Genomic DNA, 13,886 nt, shown 5'->3' on the forward strand with positions numbered 1-13,886 from the left:
CTCGATCCCAGGACCCTGAGATCATGACCTGAGCTGAAGGCAGCGGCTTAACCACTGAGCCACCCAGGCGCCCCTAGAGGTGCTTTTCTTAAATGAAAGGAAAAAGCAGCAAAGTGAGGTTGGCCTTTAAGCAGTCTTTAATCACTGACTACACCTTTTTTCACAATAACAGAGACTGGCACACACCCTCCCAGAAATCAAGCATAATCATTCCAACTTATCAGAGGAAATGAAAAAGAAAATGAGTAAATATAATGAGGACTGGGAGTTCAAAAGCTGGGAAACCTGTACATTATATAGGAAAGTTTAAAAAAAATTTTTTTTTAGTATATTTGACACAAGTAAAGTTTTAATAGTAAGCTACCCGGAGCATAGAGCTAAAATAAAAAATAAAACTTCAACTCTTATAATACACATGGCACTTCCGGATCATTGTTCAGGTGTGTCTTCAATACCTATAAGAACACCTCTTTGATTTTATGAAAAATACTTTGAAGAGAAGGCCTTATACATTTTGGACTTCATTCCAAACCAGTAGATGGCCACAAAAGAAGAAATACCTGTTTTCTTTGTTCCTCTCAGGTACACATAAAGCCATGACATTTACCTTAACTCTTCAAAAAAGGTAAGATAAAGAACTTTTAGAAGGCTTCATCTTCTGTCATCTTCTGCAGCTGAAAGTCACATTTTCCCCTTCAAATACTGATCACTTACTTGTTCATACAGTTTTCTTTACACTTTTGTGAAATCTTAGGTTGGGTATCATATTCAAATTCAATCTAATAGTTGTATAAAATACTGGGGAGGACAGGAGAAATATAAATATAGTTCTTGTTCTAAGCACACTACAAAAGACCTATAAGAAAATTACAATACAAAAGGAGAACATACCAACTGTTACAAAAGCCATACAATAGCTCAAGAACACAGATAATCTATGTCATCTGACAAGCAGAAAGTGAATCGAATGAAAATATTCTATCTTTAGTAATTCTTAATAACAGAGCTTCACCAAAGCACTGTACAATCATCTTTACACCCCAAAACTGTTGAGCACTTTCCAATTAACACAGTTAAGCTCTTTTTTTTTTTTTTACCCAGGCAGTAAAGGTTGGGCCATTCACAGACCTGCTATCTTGTCCCCAACTGACTCAAAATTTTACTATAAGTAGAATTTGCCTACGGTTCCTGCATAGCTAACAAAAAAGCCAAAGTTATCAGCATGCAAGCCACCACAAACTGAATGAAAATACTGATATTAAAAAATATATATGTATATATATTGCATCCAGGTAAAGTGACTCTAAAAGATAAGTAAAACTAATTTCTTGAGGTATTTTTTTAATATTTAGAGAATTAAGGATGCAGTGATGAATAAGGAAAATAAACCTGAGAAATTTAAAGAAGCCAGCTTTGTTAAAAACCAAGTGGCCACCTGCCAACACTTCTTTATGCACATAGGACCAAAGATGATTCCAAGCACATTCGCAGACCACAAAGGCTCTTTATCAAATGCCAAATTAAGAAAATTCTCATAAATATTTCAATTTTGATAAGTCGAAGTACAGTTAAATAAAAAAAGCACTTTACAAAGCTTTGCAGAATCAATATGGACAAAGCTCTGAGCTTTTAACACCTGAGTCCTAAAAATCAACACGTATTTTAGACGTCACATTTAAAAACATCTTATTCACAGACTCTTCGAGCTTAGATGCCATCAAGACAAATACCGGTCACTGGAAAAGGGGTTGGCCTTAGGTTAAAATTTCCATAAGGCCATCAGGAAAGAGATGGTACAATTCTGAATTGCAACTGACTGCGAGAACCCTAAATCGAACTCTTCGTCTCACTTGAACTCCATACACGAGCATTTCAGATTTGTACTTTCAACTTCCTATAAATGATATCCATTGTGAGAGAAAAAGCAATAAAGATACTCCTCAAAGTCCTAGACCCCATGATCCATCCTCAAAGAGTGGAAGAACAGCAAAGTGGAAGGAACAAAGCACTGACGTCAATTACGAGATTAACCCCGGGCACAGGCAGCTGGAGGAAAGGCCTAAACATCAATATCCAAATACAGGCTATCGGGATAACTAGCTAACAGACAGATTGCGAAGTTATGGGGGGTATTCAAGTATTACACCCCCCACATTCCCATTTCTAGTCAATCCCCTTCCCTAGACGAAGGTGGAAAATTTTTTTTCCTTTTTTTTTTTTTTTTTTTTTTTTTTGCAGAGAAGGGGGGGGGGGGGGGAGACGTGCGCAGGATCGCGAGAAGGAAAGCGAGAACTAGTTGGGTAATGATAGCTAGAATCTGGGCCTATTTTCTCTTTAACTAGGAATAACTTCCCATTGAAGAGGGTATTAAAAAGTAACAAATCAGTCGCTGGAATTCCTGAGGGAAGGAATGGATTAAGAAACGAAAGCGTAGAGGAGAAACGGCGAAAAGAGGGATTTCTGGGAATTTTTGTTAGGATGGGTTAGCCTTTTTTTTTTTTTTTTTTGTCGGGGGGGGGGGGGGGGGGGACGGTGAAACGGAAAAAAGAGAGGCGAAGCCGGGTCGAGCTGCCCGGGCCTGGAAGATCTCCCCGAGCCCCCAGGCGGACCCGGTTCTCCGTCTCCCCACCCCCACCCGGCGGCCAAACCAGGCCCGGCCCTCAGCCAGTTCCGTCAGCCCCTCTCACCTCCAATCCCTGCTCCGCTAGGCCCGAACCATCTCCCAGCTGCGGCAGCGGCGGCACCCGGCCTGCACCTTCACCGGACGCGCATTCGAGCCCGCCCGGGGGGCGGCGACAGGCTGCCAAGGGCGAGGGGCTCCGGGCGGCGGCGAAGGTTCGGGAGGTCTGGAAAGGAGCAGGCGGGGGCGGCGGCGACGCGCCTCACACGGAACAGGCGGAGGTCCCGCCCCGCTCCATGACGGTCGGGCCCAGGCCGGGACGGCCGACTGAGGCGGCAGGGGCGGGCCGACGAGGACCTGGCACCGGGATCCCCGCCCCGTCCGCTGGAGGCGGCGGCGGCGACGGCGACTCGGCTCCCGCAGCCAGGACTGCGACTGACGCAGCGGCCGTGCCACCCATGTGACCAAGGCCGGGCGGGGGCGAGGCGTCACGTGGCGACGCCGCGCCCCACCCCGCCAGAAATGCTGGGGGCTGCGGGGCCGCGGGGCCTGCAGTGACGGGAGGCGACACGGGGCGGTGACTTGCGCGGCTGTCGGGTCGGACGACCCGGGACAGGCGGAAGCACTGGCCCGGGTGGCCTAGGCCCGAGTTCCTGGGCCCCGTGGCCGCGGGGCGCAGGGCGGTCGGGCAGGACCCGGCCTGCAGATCACACCCTCCTGTGCACGTAGCCGCTACCGAGGTTCGGAAGGGCGGGGCCGGGCCTAGCCGGATCTACCGGTTCTGGGGCTCAGGTGACGGGGCTCAGGCTGTCCGCCCCTGGCCGGGGTCTAACCGAACCCTGAGCCCCCTGGACCGGCTTCCCGGTGCTGACGTCGATGCCCCGAGTCCAGCAGCCCTCAACAGGTCGGCAGAGAAAGGAAGTCTCCGAGGACTCACGCGGGAGGATGCTAGGAACCTCCCTTGGACTTCTCCATGAAACCTCGCCAACCCTTTTTTTGTTCGTCATCGAAACGTTTTCTGCCACTAATACTGTTCTTCAGAATATCATTTTCAACTCTTTCCTTCATCTTTTAACATCCTGCTAGTCAGGGCAAGCTGTAATTTAATTGAGAGTAAAATAATGGTTACAGACCAGACAGGATTTTCGAAGGGTCTCACAGAACTCTGTTTGGTGGTTAACTGTTCAGAGAAACTACCTCCAGCTCATCATTTGAAAAACACTTTATAATCTCCTACCTCTTACCTGTTGGGTTTTTTTTCCCCCTCTATGAAGAAGCCTCAGGAAGCTGCGTTGTTTTACCTTCTACTAACTTGAAGAAAAAAGCATTTTAAAGATTGCTTTTGATAAGGTTCAAGGTTTTTAAGGAGCTTTGTGATAAACTATTATAAGGAATGTGCGTACGAAAATGTTTTTATCAGCCCTGACAAATGGTAATTCACCAGCATCCATAGAAGTATAATTTTTTTTTAAATTCTGAACTGACCACCTATTATTTTTTAAGCTTCACTGTATATATCTGTACAGATTTTATCTATATGTGTCTATAAAGTGAACAAGTGTATTAATTTAAAATCCAAAAAGGACTATGATGAAATAGAATGAAAAATAATTCCCGCTCCCATCCTTGCCCTTCAACTACCATAGTCTCAGAGGCAATCATTTAGCATTTCCTAATGTATCCCTCCCAAGAAATGTTACAAACAAACATGATAATAGTTACACTTCTTTTTACAGGAAAGATAATGTACTATATAGACTGTTAAGTTCCTTCCTTTTTTCTCTTAAAATAGCCTGGATATTCTTCCCTATTGATGTCGAGCCACAAGCAAACAGTCCAGAATTCTTGAGACATTTTTGGTGCAAAAAGGTGTTTACCTTATAGCACCAGAACAGGAGCTGTGGGCAGAAGGAGGTGCACTTTTGCTGAATGAAGCCAGTGGTTATCTGCTTAGAGCTCAAGGGGGAGGGGATGTGCAGCGAGTATTAAAAATGTCTTCCTCGAAATTCTACTGGTAAAACTAGTTTTGGAAGATTTCTCTGGTGCTTATGGTTCAGCCTGATATTAACTATCAGTGAGCTTTACAGGCAGTCATAAGACCCTTTAAGAATGTAGCAATCAGCCTATGTTTGATACTTATCTAAACTGTGGAAGCTATAGATCACCTCTCTGGGCTAAAGGTGAACATTTTTCTGCTTCTATACATCATCGCATATCACTGCATAAAGAACTGCTTCATCCTTCCTAGTGGCAGTATAGTTTTCCATTGTATGCAAATATCATATTTAATCAATTGCCTGTGGGTGGACATTTAGATTGTTGCCAAGCCAATATCATCACAAACTAAGCAGCAACTGATAACTAATTAAACCACACAAAGGGAAACTATACCAATAAATCCTTAGACTGGAAGCTTTAGATCAAAAGGTATTTTTAATTTTGGTAGATATTGCAAAATTATTCTCCATATGGGCACCTGGGTGGCTCAGTGGGTTAAGCCACTGCCTTTGGTTCAGGTCATGATCTCAGGGTCCTGGGATCGAGTCCCGCATCGGGCTCTCTGTTCGGCAGGGAGCCTGCTTCCCTCTCTCTCTCTCTCTGCCTGCCTCTCCGTCTACTTGCGACTCTCTCTATCAAATAAATAAATAAAATCTTTAAAAAAAAATTATTCTCCATAGAAGTTGCACCAATTTTATTTGCTTTCTTTCAAATTTTGCCTGGGAAGATTTACAAGGCTATATTGGGAGAGAATAGGGATGATAAGGGGTAAGAGAAAGATTATCACTTTATACCATAATTAAAGAAGTATTAAGATGCCAAATTGATACTAAACAAACTTTACAAGAAGTTTCCTTTACTTATTTTGGAATAAATTGTTTGGCTAACCAAATGATGAGATGCTTTTTGTCCTGTAAAGGATCATGATAACCTTTCACTATAAAGTGAGCAACTTACTTAAAAAACAGAAAAGAGGGATTGAGAGTAGAAAATGAAGACTTTTCGGTGCCTGGTTGGCTCAGTCAATTAAACGTCTACCTTAGGCTCAGGTCATGATCCTAGCGTCCTGGGATGGAGTCCCATGTCTGGCTCCCTGCTCAGTGGGGAGTCTGTTTCTCCCTCTGCCCCTCTTCCCACTAGTTCTCTCAATCTCTCTCTCAAATACATAAATAAAAATCTTTTTTTAAAAATGGAGGCTTTTTCTTGGCATTATTCCGCAAATAAGAATTTTCTTCCCTACCAGCAATGAAAGAAAAATTTCTAGAATTGTTTCTCAATATATAACATTTTAAAGCTCATCATTTTATTTGATCAGATGCATCCATTTTTTTAAAGATTTTATTTATTTATTTGACAGACAGACCACAAGCAGAGAGGCAGGCACAGAGGAAGGGAAACAGGCTCCCTGCTGAGCAGAGAGCCTGATGTGGGGCTCTATCCCAGGACCCTGGGACCTGAGCGGAAGGCAGAGGCTTTAACATAGTGAGCCACCCAGGCGCCCCAGATGCATCCATTTTAACAGTGAATTTTCTCTATTTTTATGTTCCAGAATGTAAGTCAACTTCACAGAATGGAGAAATAGTAGAAAATACCAACCAGAGCTGTAAGAAAAAAAACCTCAAAGAAATAAATGATTGTTATATTTACATGCCAGATTTTAACAAAGTATTCAGTATATATTGTTCTGTAGCAGTTCTGAGTAGAGTTCTGGTTTTTAAGATTTTTATTTTTAAAAAATTTTCAGAGGGGGGAGGGGCAGAGGAAGAGGGAAGGTCGGGGGCAAGAAGGAAAGGGGAGAGGCAGAGGGAAAGGAAGAGAGAATCTTAAGCAGGCTCCAATCCCAGCGCAGAGCCCAACTCAGGGCTCCATCTCACGACCCTGAGATCATGACCTGAGCTAAAATCAAGAGTCAGACAATCAACTGAGCTGCCCAGGCACCCGGAGTTCTGTTTTTTTTTTTTTTAAAGTCATTTTTTGAGATATAATTCACATACAATAAAATGCATCCTTCTTGGGGCGCCTGGGTGGCTCAGTGGGTTAAGCCGCTGCCTTCGGCTCAGGTCAGGATCTCGGAGTCCTGGGATCGAGTCCCGCATCGGGCTCTCTGCTCAGCGGAGAGCCTGCTTCCCTCTCTCTCTCTGCCTGCCTCTCCATCTACTTGTGATTTCTCTCTGTCAAATAAATAAATAAAATCTTTAAAAAAAATGCATCCTTCTTAATGAGTTCACACAAATGTGTACAGTTGTGTAACTACCACCATAATCAGGACATATAACATTTCCATTACACCAAAACATTCCCTCATTCTCCTTTGTAGTAAACACCTCACCTCAACCCCAGTTCCTGGCAACCACTGATATGCTTTCTTCCCCTATTCTTTTACCATTTCCAGACTATAACATAAATGGAATCATACAATTTGTAGCCTTTTAAATCTCTCTTATTTCACTTAGCATAATGCCTTTGAGATTCATCCACTGTCATTGCATGTATCGGTAATTTATTCCTTTTTATTGCTGAGTGGCAATCTATTATACGGCTTTAACACAGCTTGTTCATCCCTTCATTAGGTGAAAGGCATTTGAGTTTCCAGTTTGTAGTGATTATGAATAAAGCCGATATAAACATCTATGTGCAAAGTTTCATTCAGGCTTTAAATTTAGGGTTTTTTTAAATTAATGTTTTTTTTAGAAAAAATATTTCATTTTTAAGTAATCTGCTCATCCAGTGTGGGACTTGAACTTACAATCCCAAGATCAAGAGTTCTATGCTCTACTGAGCCAGCCAAGTTTCCCTAAAATTATTTTCTAAGAGTCACATCTAGGTTGGAAATACCACGTCACAACTTCATCGACATAAATATCATTTCATATTATTTTAGAAGCTTAAAGTTTATTCATTGACATTTATTAAACATCTGTATATAGCAGGTACCATTCTAGGCACATGGATAAAACTATTGTCAAATTCCCTTCCCAAAAAATACACCCAAACAATATGGTGATAAGGCAAAACTTTGTTTATTGTTTACTGGTAAGAGGGATCAGTACTTTGACAGTCTCAGTAACATTTCCAAGAGGGAAGGTTTTGGGGTCTGGTTTAAGGGGGCTCTTCAATCAGGAGGTTTGATTAGGATTTGGTGACAATCATGACATAATAGGTTAGGATTAGTAGACACAGTAAGGGGGTTTTAAGAGTCTTGGAGAGCGTATTAGCTATTATTGCTGCTCTAACAAACTACACAAAGTTAGGGGCTTAAAATTGCACAAATTTATCATCTTATAATTTTGTAAGTCCAAAGTCTGACACTGATCTTGCTGGGTTAAGACCAAGTTGTTGGCAGATTGAATCCTTCTGGACACTCCAGGAGACAATCCCTTTCTTTGTCTTTTCCAGCTTGGAGAGGCTATCCACATCCTTCAGCTTATAGCCCCTTTCATCTTCGGAGTCAGCAATTGCTGGGTGAGTACTTTCCTAAATCACAGCACTCTGACTTTCTCTTCTGCTCCCTCTTCTACTTTTGAGAACCCCTGTGATTACTGTGGGCCAATTCAGATAATCCAGAAAGATCTATTTTAAGGTCGACTGAATTAACAACTTAATTCTACCTGCCACCCTATATCCCTTTGTCCTGTAACACAGCATATTCAAAGCTTCGAGGGATTAGTACATGCACAACTTTGGGGGGCTGCTATTTTGTTTACCACAGTGTACACAGTCATTTAAAGTCATCTACTGAAAAAATAGAAAAGATTCAGCACTAAGAGAAAAAAAAGTTAAAATATAAAGTTATCTACTGAAAAGTTGAGCAGTCTGATGTTCATTTAAATGGGATTTTGAGGGGTGCCTGGGTGACTCAGTGGGTTAAAGCCTCTGCCTTCAGCTCAGGTCATAATCCCAGCATCCTGGGATCAAGCCTTGCATCGGGCTCCAGGGAACCTGCTTCCCCCCTCCTTCTCTGCCTGCCTCTCTGCCTACTTGTGATCTCTGTCTGTCAAATAAATAAGTAAAATAAAATATATAAATATATATTTATAATATATGAATAAAATAAAATTTAAATATATAAATAAAATAAGTGGGGTTTTTAAAAAATATTTATTTATTTGAGAGAGAGAGAGAGTGGGTGTGCATGCTCCTGTGAGTGGGGGAAGGGCTGAGGGAGAGAATCTTAAGGCAGACTCTCCTTTGGGTGTGGAGCCCCATCTCTGAACCCAGAGATCATGACTTGAGCTAAAACCAAGAGTCAGTTGCTCAACTGACTGAGCCATCGAGGCCCCCCAGTGCTAAATACTTTCAATGTGTTATTTCATCTTCCCAACCTTTTCATCTCTGTCTTGTCCATTACCACCATAACACTGAAACCACTCACCAAGAACACCAACAATGACCACATTGCCAAATTCAAAAGTTGAATCTTTGTCTTTACTTTACTGACATTTAATACAGCTGACCATTTCCCCTGGTTTGAAACACTTCTGTATTTTTTAGAGATGCCCCACTATTGAATTTCTCTCTAAAACCCCTGGTTGCGGGGCGCCTGGGTGGCTCAGTGGGTTAAAGCCTCTGCCTTCGGCTCAGGTCATGATCCCAGGATCCTGGGATCGAGCCCCGCATCGGGCTCTCTGCTCAGCAGGGAGCCTGCTTCCTCCTCTCTCTCTACCTGCTTCTCTGCCTACTTGTGATCTCTATCTGTCAAATAAATAAATAAAATAAAATAAAAATAAATAAAACCCCTGGTTGCTACTTTTCAGGCTCATTTGCAGAAGAGCCTTTACCTTTTTCTGACTTCTGAATACAAGTACCCTAAGACTTGGTTTTGAGCTCTTTCACTGGAGAGATCCAGAGATGGCCAACATTTTCTATAAAGGCAAGATAGTAAATAGCTTAGGCATTGCAGGCCAAGCAGCAAAATCAAGGATTTTATGTAGGTATATAACAATAGATTTATTTTTTTCCATTAAATTTTTTAAGTTTTTTTTTAAAAGATTTTACTTATTTATTTGAGAGAGAGATCACAAGTAGGCAGAGAGGCAAGGGGAAGCAGGCTCCCCACAAAGCAGAGAGCCCGATGCAGGGCTCGATCCCAGGACCCCGAGATCATGACCTGAGCTGAAGGCAGAGCCTTAACCAACTGAGCCACCCAGGCGCTCCTATTAATTTTTTTGATAAAATTCAAAATTTGAGTAAGCTCTGTAATTCAAGTCTACTAATGAGGATAGTAATTTTTCTTTTTTGGCAGGGAGTGAAGATAACATTTCACTTGATTGGGATTCAGAATTAATGTTTCCTGTCACCAGAAGTGCATTCAGGGGTGCCTGGCTGGTTCAGGTGGTAGAGCATAGGAATCTTGATCTTGGGGTCTTGAGTTCAAACCTCATGTTTGATTTTTAGAGCTTACATTTTTTTAAAAAGTGCTTTCAAATACTGATCTGTTAATGCTTATCTGTAATGAAATTCTATTTCACTTTTGAAAACATCTTTTCACACATATGGGTACTGCCAAATACTAATATCAATCTGTTGGCATGTGATATTAATTAAGAATAGGCATGTCTTGGGGTGCCTGGGTGGCTCAGTCTGATAAGCATCTGCCTTCGGCTCAGGTCCTGATCTCAAGAGTTCATGCTCACTCTCTCTTTCTAATAAATAAAATCTTTAAAAAAAAAAAAGGAATATTCATTTCTTGGAAAAAAAATGTATAGAATTTCACTAAGTTCTTTTCTTGATGTATTCCTTAGGACAAATCATTACCTTGAAGGGCAATCACCTCTAATTGAAGATTGAATGGGAGATCCTCAGTTGTATAGATAGGTGGATTTTAAAATATGAAAATTTCCTTTACTTCTGAAGTGAAGTCCAGAAAACACTGTAGGCACTGAACTCAGAAAAGATATACGCAGCAAATTTGTGTGGTAATGCACATTTTACTTCTCGCTGTGACTTTTGACAGCACAGGAAGTGTGTGAAGCAATTTACATCATTTGTCTTCAAAAAAAGTTATTGTTGCGGAAATAACTTCACTGTGGTAAAAGTTTTCACGTATGAACAGTTTGCCTTGTAATTCCAGGTTGAACTCATTAAGACGCAACACTGAGTCTTCAGTAAAAGCTAATTTCCAAATTATTTCGTGTTCAACAGTAGATGAGGGCAATTCTCATTCATAAAAACCTCTGTCTCCTTGTATTCACGATCGCCAAAAGGTGGAAGCAACCCAAGTGTCCATCGATGAATGAACGGATAAGTAAAATGTGGTATACTCATACAAGAGCTAATTACTCAACCTTAAAAGGAAGGAAACTCTGACACATGCTGTAACATGGATGAAACTTGAGGATGTTATGCTCAGTGAAATAAGTCAGTCACAGAACAGACAAATACTGTAATATTCCAGTTCTATGAGTACCAAGACTAGTCAAATTCATAAAGACAGAAGGTAGAATGATGGTTGCCAGGATATCGGGGAGCAGGAGAATGGGAACTTTGTTTAATGGGTATAGAGTTTCTGTTTCTCATGATGAGATGAGTTTTGCAGATGGATACTGACGATGGTGGAGATGGTTTCACAACAAAGTGCATGTACTTAACACCACTGAAATGGTCACTTGAAAATGGTTAGAATGTTAAATTTTACGTTTTACTATTTTACCATCATTTTTAAAAATTTCCATCCATGTCCTGAGCTCCAACAATCACGACACGACTATACTTTAACCCCTACTAAGCCATGAAACTAATGTGGCAGAGTCAGGATAACCAGGTTTATTTATTTATTTTTTTTTTTTAAAGATTTTATTTATTTACTTGAGAGAGAGACAGTGAGAGAGAGCATGAATGAGGAGAAGGTCAGAGAGAGAAGCAGACTCCCCATGGAGCTGGGAGTCCGATGCGGGACTTGATCCCGGGACTCCAGGATCATGACCTGAGCCGAAGGCAGTCGTCCAACCAACTGAGCCACCCAGGCGTCCCAACCAGGTTTATTTCTGAAAGAAATTCCTGGAACTCATGATGGTTAAATCTAAGGGAGCAAATGAAGTTCATTGTTGACACCATTGGTTCAATAACATGTGATAAATTCAAATGTTTGCCCTAAGGCTGGCTTTAGACACCTTACATTTTCAAAAACTTTATAAATCTGTTCAACCGAATTTTTTCTGCTTCTCACATATTAGTACCATTGATTGTAACACATCTTATCCCACTCAACTTCCAGTTATAGTGAATTAGTGTTTCCTCAATTTCTTTGAAAATATTCTCACACGTAGAAAATATTCTCACAGACTGGCTATTTAGAGGCTATTTCTTCGGTCACTTCTAAATCAACATTGATTCCTTGAATAAACAACTGACAGAATGGCATAACATCCCTGGGCTTATCAAGAGTTGAAGACAACATGGATTAATAGAATTGAGAAACTATAAATAATTCCTAACACTTATCATCAGTTGGTTTTCCACATGGGTTCCGAGGTAATACAATAGGCAAGCAATACTCTTTTCAACAAAGAGTACTGGGCAACAGCATAGCCATATACAAAAGAATGAATTTGGACCCCTACTTTTTGCCATATACAAAAATCAGCTCAAAATGAATCAAAGATCTAATTTTAAGAGCTAAAACTGTAAAACTCTTAAAGAAAACATAGGCATAAGTTTTAAGACTTAGACTAGGCAATAGTTTATTAGAAAGGTGTGATATTGTGATTTATAATTTAAATGTGTATTTATATGTGAATAGCCAAATGTATTTCTTATATATTTGGTGCTTGTGCACAATTTCTGGCTCACAGCTTCCCAAACCCTTGGGATTCCCTAAGTGCTGAGAGTGATAAGGCATCTTTTATTAATAGGGTGACTTCTGGGATTCACCTAAGGATGGAGACTGATTACCAAGAAGACCAACTATGTGATGGGAAGGTTGAAACTATCAGTCCCATTCACAACCCCTTACTCCCCAACCTCCCAGAAGGGAAAAGGTTGACTAAGCCAGTGGCCAGTTACTTAATCAATCATGACTATGCAATGAAGCTTCCATAAAAACCAAAAAGTACTGGTTCTGAGAGCTTCTGGGGGAAAATTACATACTTGGAGAGGGTGTGGAAGCTCTGTGCACTTTCCCCATACCTCGCTCTGTATATCTCTTCATCTGCATGTTGAGTCATATCCTTTATCATATCCTTTAATAGACCAGTAAACACGACTATTTCCCTGAGTTCCGTGAGCTAAGGAGGAGGTTATTTAGTCCCTCCACAATCTGTAGCTGGTTGGTCAGAAACACAAGTTATAGCCTGGGGCTTGTGTCTGGCATCCGAAGTGGGGGATAGAAGGCATCTTGTAGGACTGAGCCCTGAGTGTGTGGAATCTGATGCTATCTCTGGGTAGATAGTGTCAGAATTGAGCTGAATTCTTGGACATCCACCAGGTATCCAAAAATGGCTTGGTGTTGGTGTGGGGGAACCCCTCCCATATTGGAATCGGGTCTAGGAAATTTAAAAGAATACAACACCAAAAAGACAAGCAGTGAAAGAAAAAGATAGACTTCTTCAACATTAAAAACTTTTGTACATCAAAGAACAGCATCAAGAAAATGAGAAGAGGCGCCTGGGTGGCTCAGTGGGTTAAGCCGCTGCCTTCGGCTCAGGTCATGATCTCGGGATCATGGGATTGAGTCCCATGTCAGGCTCTCTGCTCAGCAGGGAGCCTGCTTCTCTCTCTGCCTGCCTGTCTACTTGTGATCTCTCTGTCAAATAAATAAATAAATAAATCTTAAAAAAAAAAAAAAGAAAATGAGAAGACAAATACCCTGTTTTTCAAAAGTAGGCAGAAGATCTGAATGAATTTTTTTTTTATTTTTTTATTTTTTTTTTTTTAAAGATTTTTATTTATTTATTTGACAGAGAGAAATCACAAGTAGGCAGAGAGGCAGGCAGAGAGAGAGAGAGGGAAGCAGGCTCCCTGCCGAGCAGAGAGCCCGATGCGGGGCTCGATCCCAGGACCCTGAGATCATGACCTGGGCCGAAGGCAGAGGCTTTAACCCACTGAGCCACCCAGGCGCCCCTGAATTTTTTTTTTAAAGATTTTATTTATTTGACAGACAGAGATCACAAGTAGGGAGAGAGGCAGGCAGAGAGAGCGAGAGAGGAGGAGCAGGCTCCTTGTGGAGCAGAGAGCCAGATGCGGGGCTCGATCTCAGGAGACTGGGATCATGAGCTGAGCCGAAGGCAAAGGCCTTAACCCACTGAGCTGCCCAGGCGCCCCAACATTTCTT

General features: G+C 41.6%; 1 protein-coding gene across 2 annotated transcripts in view; it reads right to left on the bottom strand.

Annotated features, from left to right (window-relative positions):
- AFF4 (ALF transcription elongation factor 4) overlaps positions 1-3,555 on the bottom strand; it is a 96,459-nt gene extending 92,904 nt beyond the window's left edge. Inside the window, exon 1 of one of the 2 annotated variants that reach the window (XM_059417561.1) lies at positions 2,688-3,555. The gene's annotated coding sequence lies outside the window, so the exon portion shown is untranslated. The remainder of the gene's footprint in view (positions 1-2,687) is intronic. The other variant, XM_059417560.1, reaches the window with a different exon arrangement.
- Positions 3,556-13,886: the final 10,331 nt, after the last annotated feature.

The sequence above is a fragment of the Mustela nigripes genome, chromosome 12, assembly GCF_022355385.1.
Source record: "Mustela nigripes isolate SB6536 chromosome 12, MUSNIG.SB6536, whole genome shotgun sequence".
Classification (NCBI taxonomy): domain Eukaryota; kingdom Metazoa; phylum Chordata; class Mammalia; order Carnivora; family Mustelidae; genus Mustela; species Mustela nigripes.